The sequence below is a fragment of the Piliocolobus tephrosceles genome, chromosome X (genome assembly GCF_002776525.5).
Source record: "Piliocolobus tephrosceles isolate RC106 chromosome X, ASM277652v3, whole genome shotgun sequence".
NCBI classification, from domain to species: Eukaryota; Metazoa; Chordata; class Mammalia; order Primates; family Cercopithecidae; genus Piliocolobus; species Piliocolobus tephrosceles.
The window spans coordinates 92,296,514-92,303,364 of NC_045455.1; positions in this window are offsets into that span (position 1 = coordinate 92,296,514).

Consider the following 6,851-nt stretch of genomic DNA (forward strand, 5'->3'; position numbering starts at 1 on the left):
AAAGAGGTTTGTTTTATTTTGTTCTTATAATCTTATTTTACAATTAAGGAAAAGTACCAGCAGGTAAGATATTCAGGACATTTAATGTTCTAATAAGCATTACAATTGAGCACCAAAGACTAAAAAATTCTCACTTTTATTTATGATCTTGCTTTTAATCTTAAGATAGTACCAAGTAAACTTGGCTATTTACTAAGTTTCATTCTTTTTTTGTAGATGGTTCAGATTTATAAGGACTATTCCCAAATCAAGTACAATAATATAAAAAATTTGGAGAGTCCCTTAATTTTACCGTGGGGAAATTTATTCTCAACATTACCTTATCCCATAAAATTATGGCTTTAGGGGTTTGCTCTTCCTGAACGGAGACAACTCATCCAGGCTCTCATACAAGTTTTATGATGAGTGAATACCTCAGCTGGGGAAGTGGGTGCAGGTCATTCCGGCGTATCCATTCATTCATTCAGTGAGTCACTGACTAACAAGTACTAACTACATGCAGGATTCTGTACTTGGCGCTGGGAAAGTAGTGATGAAATACATAATTTGTGCCTTGTGGTGACATATTCTAGCAGCGGGAGGCGGGGAGCCATGCATGTGTGGATGGATAGAAGGGAAATGTTAAGACATTAAAACCACGATAGTGCAGACAAGGGAGAACACGTATGATGTAGCCATTATGTTCTCAGTGGATACTTTCAACACTGGCTTATTGGGAAACTGGGAACAGAAACTGCCATCAGAGTTCAGGAAACAGGTCAGTCTGTGCACCACCACCAGGCAGGGAAATGGCTAAGATTCCTCCCTGGAAAGAAAATTCCATCAATATCCTTTGGAGGCGAGTCGACACATATGCTGTAGGTTTACGTATTACATCAGACGATAGAACAGAAGGGTGTGGGAATATGTTTGAATCGGCAAAGGAAGAAACTCAAGGAATCATGTTGATGACATTTATCTCTGTCTTTTCACATCATACTGTCTGAAAGAATCCAGCTTATACAAAAGCCAATTTAGGGTGACCTTTTTTAAAAAATGCAAACTTAGTATTTTTTTACTCTAATGAGATCAGCATTTCAAAGAGAATAATTCAAGGAGTTTGTTCAATATGGTAGTGGTTTAATTATTATTTTATTTTTTGGGACCGAGTCTCACTCTGTTACCCTGGCTGGAGTGCAGTGGTGCGATCTCGGCTCACTGCAGCCTCCGCCTCCCAGGTTCGAGGGTTTCTCTTGCCTCAGCCCCCTAAGTAGCTGGGATTACAAGTGCCCATCACCGTGCCCGCCACAATGCCCAGCTAATTTTTTTTTTTTTTTTTGTATTTTCAGTAGAGACGGGGTTTCATCGTGTTGTCTAGGCTGGTCTTGAACTCCTGACCTCAAGTGATTTGCCTGCCTCGGCCTCCCAAAGTGCTGGGATTACAGGCATGAGCCACCGCACCTGGCTAGTTTACTTATTTTTTATTTTTCTAGCAGTTCGAATACTATATATATATGTTTTTAAATTTTGTGATAGTGTCTTGGTTTCTTTAAATATACTTCTATTAGAGATTAAAATCAGTATCATAGCTATAACCCTAGATTAGTTGATTTTTTACTCAGATTCCTGATGACAAATACAATTCATAAATGATGGACACCTACTTCCTGATGCAAACCAGTATTTACAATGATCAAATTCTGAAAATTTCACTTGTTGGAAATGAAATCTAGCTTACAATGTCTAGATGAGGGCCTAGAATTTCCTGCATGATTCAGCTCCAGGGTAGTTGTGGTATCACTAACAGACTTCGTCTTAGGATCTGTTAGGGCTCAACGGCTGGATCAAACTTGAGGAAAATACTTCAGCAGGTTCTAGAATAACTCATTGAAAGTGACTCACTTCAGGAAGCGATGTGAATACAGAAGGAGCCACTCACGTAGTGCGTGCTGACCGGTGGTCTGATAGACTGGATTTAGCAGCAATGGCTGGATTGTAAAGAGAAGCGTGTTAGGCCCTCAGATTTATAAAACTAGGAAATGGGCAATACTTAACTGTTGGTGAGATTCTGCCTTTCTTGTGAATCTGTTTTCCTCTTTCAATGATGTATTCTAATTATCTCACATGTTCTCTTGCTGATCTTCTCTTTTGCATATTCCATTCCTATTAATCCTTTTTAAAGGATTAACTAAATCTAAAATATCAGACCATAATTTCTATTACAACTTCTTAGAAAATAGTAGATCATTTGTCTTAACCTAAACTCTTAGGAAAAATGCATATTTTTTCACACATATTTCCTGTTATGGTCTATTCTTAAAATATATTTTTTACAGTTATCCTTTTTCTATTAAAAACTTCTTGATGGGGCCTGGCATGGTGGCTCACGCCTGCAACCCCAGCACTTTGGGAGGCTGAGGAGGGCGGATCACGAGGTCAGCAGATCGAGACTATCCTGGCTAACATGGTGAAACCCCCTCTCTACTGAAAATACAACAAATTAGCTGGGTGTGGTGGCGGGCGCCTGTAGTCCCAGCTACTCAGAAGGCTGAGGCAGGAGAATGGCGTGAACCTGGGAGGTGGAGCTTGCAGTGAGCCGAGATCGCACCACTGCGCTCCAGGCTGGGCAACAGAGCGAGACTCCACCTCAAAAAAACCCCAAAAAACAAAAAACAATTCTTGATGATATGGCTGTGTTCTGATGGTGCTGTGATGTTCCAGCTGTATGGAAGTGCTGTTGCGCTTGGTAGTGCTGTGATGGTGTGATGATGTGTTGTGACTGGTGGTGCAGCGATGGTTGGGGTTGATGGTGGTGTGAAAATCCATTCATTGCTGCCGTAATCATTCAGTGCTGTGAATGACTATAAATGACTGGGTACCAGCCCTGTATGTAACATTCAGAGTTGTGAAGATAATAATAAATATGGGTTAAATTAACTTTATTTTAAAATTATCTATCAATTTCATAGATATTTGCCATCAAGAGGAGTATTTTGCACATGCACATAAATATAAACTAGGAAGAGAAAAGCATAGCAGCAGGAAGGTGATAGCATGAGGAATCGCTTCCATAGAGCTCTTTAATTCACTTTCTTTGGTTTGTGAAGATTCCAGTCCTGATGTCTGAATTTACCATAGCCCACCTGTATATCAAAATATTCACTGCTAACAAACAAAAGCCCATTTAAAAATTATTATATTTCTTATAAATATATTTACTGAAATGAGTGTCCAATGCAACTAGTGATTCCACTGCAATAATTGGCAATTAAAATCAATTAAACTATATTGGTTGTATATAGTCTCTGATGTATTGTATTAACTTATCCTATTAGATAAATCCAGATGTTTTCTAATGACTGAAAATGACATCTTGACATCTACTTAATAAATACATATGGTCCTATGATATATTTATATTGACTTAAAGATTTTCTAACAGTTCAACTTTAAAAATTGCTTATTTCTTGTGGATTTTAAATTACATTTTTATACCAACCCTTACTACGTAATTTTGTTTTGACTTTTTAGAAATGTTTATTTCCATAGGTTTTTGGGGGAACAGGTGGTATTTGGTTGCATAAGTCAGTTCTTTAGTGGTGATTTGTGAGATTTTGGTGCACCCATCACCTAAGCAGCATACACGGAACCCAATTTGTAGTCTTTTATCCCTCACCCCTCTCCCACCCTTTCCCCCAAGTCTCCAAAGACCATTGTATCATTCTTATGCCTTTGCATCCTCATAGCTTAGCTCCCACTTATGAGTGAGAACACACCATGTTTGGTTTTCTATTCCTGAGTTACTTCACTTGGAGTAATACTCTCCAGTTCCATCCAGGTTGCTGCGAATGCCATTAATTCATTCATTTTTATGGCTGAGTAGTATTCTATTTTGTGTGTGTGTGTGTGTGTGTGTGTATACACAAATATATATATACCACAATTTCTTTATCTGCTTGTTGATTAATGGGCATTTGGGCTGGTTCCATATTTTCGCAATGTGAATTGTGCTGCTATAAACATGCATGTACAAGTATCTTTTTCATATAATTACTTCTTTTCCTCTGGGTAGATACCCACCAGTGGGATTGTTGAACAAATTGTAGTTCTACTTTTAGTTATTTAAGGAATCTCCACACTGTTTTCCATAGTGGTTGTACTAGTTTACATTCCCACCATTAGGAAATTTGGTTTCCTAAATCACCACATCCATGCCAACATCTACAGCTTTTTTTTTATTATGGCCATTCTTGCAGGAGTAAGGCAGTATCACATTATAGTTTTGATTTGCATTTAAAAAATTTTTATAAACTTTTGAGGCTTGATGTATTCCAACTCTAAATTCAGAAAACATATGGCTTTCAAAACTATCTCCCTCTCTGTGTGTGTAGGGTAGGGTTAGGTACACACACACACACACACACACACAAATATGTATTTACTATATCCATATTCCATCAGAAGCTATCTGCAGCTCATACGAGGGCCAAGTGAAAATGTGGCATATAGCTTCTGAATCTCAGTCTCCCTTTGGTATAAATCTTGTGTCCCAGAACTTAACATTCTAGGTAATCCCAATTATTGTCATTAAAATAAACAAACAAAGAGCAAACACACACTCCTGAGATTTTAATATAGCAATGCACACACTATTGTTCACGTCTCTTCAATTCAATAGGAGGCCAGATACGGAGAAAGAACATTGCCAGATTTCCTTGGACGCAAGCCCTGACAGTAGTTACTGGAGCTAGTCCAACTCATCCCACACAGGCCCTGCCTCTTCCTATGTTCTCTTAGCTCCATTTCTCCTTTCCACCTCACTGGCTCCTTGTCTTTTGGCTTTTCCTTCAGAGTTCGAAATTCAAGCTGTCAGGTCTAATCATGACATCTGCCTACTGTGTATACAAAGGAAAAGGAAATGCCAGTGGGGACTGCCATTTCAGTTTGCCACCATACCTCCTCTTGGAATCTGCAGAATTGATGCACAACAGAGCAAAAAATGCAAAGCAAAGCGTTCATTTTGTGTTATGATAAGTTCACTCTGTATGTGCATGACATTTTGTCTTAGCTTTTAAGGAGATGAAGAAGTTAGTGCAGTCATTATATATTTTTGCTCATCCTAGAAACTTAAGGGATGCTTGACGCACTGAATTATTAAATAGAACTTTAAAGGGCATTAGCTGATCAAAAGGATGAACATATTCAGAATGAGCCACTGTAGCCAAAAATAGGAACTAAGGTGATGAGATAGATTTTATAGTGACCTGCAGATAAATTTAAGAAGACAGACTATTAATGTAATGAATATAAATCATGTGATATGATACTGAAATTAAATTTGACCTATAGAAATGTAGAGTGACAATGTCTTAGTAGAGTGACAATATCTTAGTAGAGTGAATGTGGGTCAAGGGACATAAGAATTCAAAATGAAACATTACAAGACACCTCTGGAAAGTTTATTAAAAACATTTCGAGTGTGATTCTTCATCTCATGAGTTCAGGGATGGTTTCTTTCACTCAGATCAAATGTTGGGAAGAATAGAACTGTAGTTTGCTAATAGATGTGGCATTTATAGTTTTGCACTGGTAACTTGTGTTTCATGGGATCATTCTTTTTGTGCCACTTCTAATAAACTGCATGAGTATATTTTATGGTGAATGTTGGTTGTCTTCATGTAAGTTATTTTCTGTTAAAAAATTGGGCTGGGCACAGTGGCTCACGCCTGTAATCCCAACACTTTGGGAGGCCGAGGAGGGCAGATCACGAGGTCAGGAGATCGAGACCATCCTGGCCAACATGGTGAAAGCCTGTCTCTACTAAAAATACAAAAAATTAGCCGGGTGTGGTGGTGTGCGCCTGTAGTCCCAGCTACTCGGGAGGCTGAGGCAGAAGAATGGCGTGAACCGGGAGGCGGAGCTTGCAGTGAGCTGAGATAGTGCCACTGCACTCCAGCCTGGGTGACAGAGTGAGACTCCAGTCTCAAAAAAAAAAAAAAGAAAAAAATTGAGAGAGGGGGCTGGGCATGGTGGCTTACCCCTGTAATTCCAGCGCTTTGGGAGGCTGAGGTGGGCAGATCACCTGAGGTCAGGAGTTCGAGACCAGCCTGGCCAACATGGTAAAAGCCTGTCTCTACTAAAAATACAAATATTAGCTGGACGTGGTGGCGTGCACCTGTAATCCCTTTTTTTTTTACCTATACAAGAATAGCAATTGTTCTAACAGACTTCTCGACATCAACAATCTAGGGCAGTAATCTAGGAAGTGGAGTGACAATACCTTTCGGATTACTGAGGCACAAAAAATGCCAAGCTCCAGTCCATACTCAGCTATATTATCATTCAACAAAGAACACAAAATAAATATATATTCAGACATGTAAGGCCAGTAGAGTTTCCAAACCACAGATTCTCACTAAAAGTACTACAAAAGGTAAACTTCAGCAAAAAGCAAAAAAACACAGATAGAAGATTTTGGTCTGTTCCATGCCAGAGAAGAAAGTGAACTGAAAAATGATTTTCAAAATTTTTACCAAATTTAATTAATTTGTGATCATAAAAATACCAGTGTTTCACATAAAAATGAGAAGACATTGAAAGACAAAGAGCAAAGTTGAAATATACCAAGATCCTGGCTGGGCCTGGTGGCTCACATCTGTAATTCTAGGACTTTGGGAGGCAGAGGCAGGTGGATCACTTGAGCTCAGGAGTTTGAGACTAGCCTGGGCAACGTGGGCAACACCCTGTCTCTACCAAAAATACAAGAACTTAGCTGGGTGTGGTGGCACGCCATCTGTGGTCCCAGTTACTTGAGAGGCTGGGGTGGGAGGACCGCTTGAGCCTAGGAGTTCAAGGCTGCTGTGAGCTGTGAG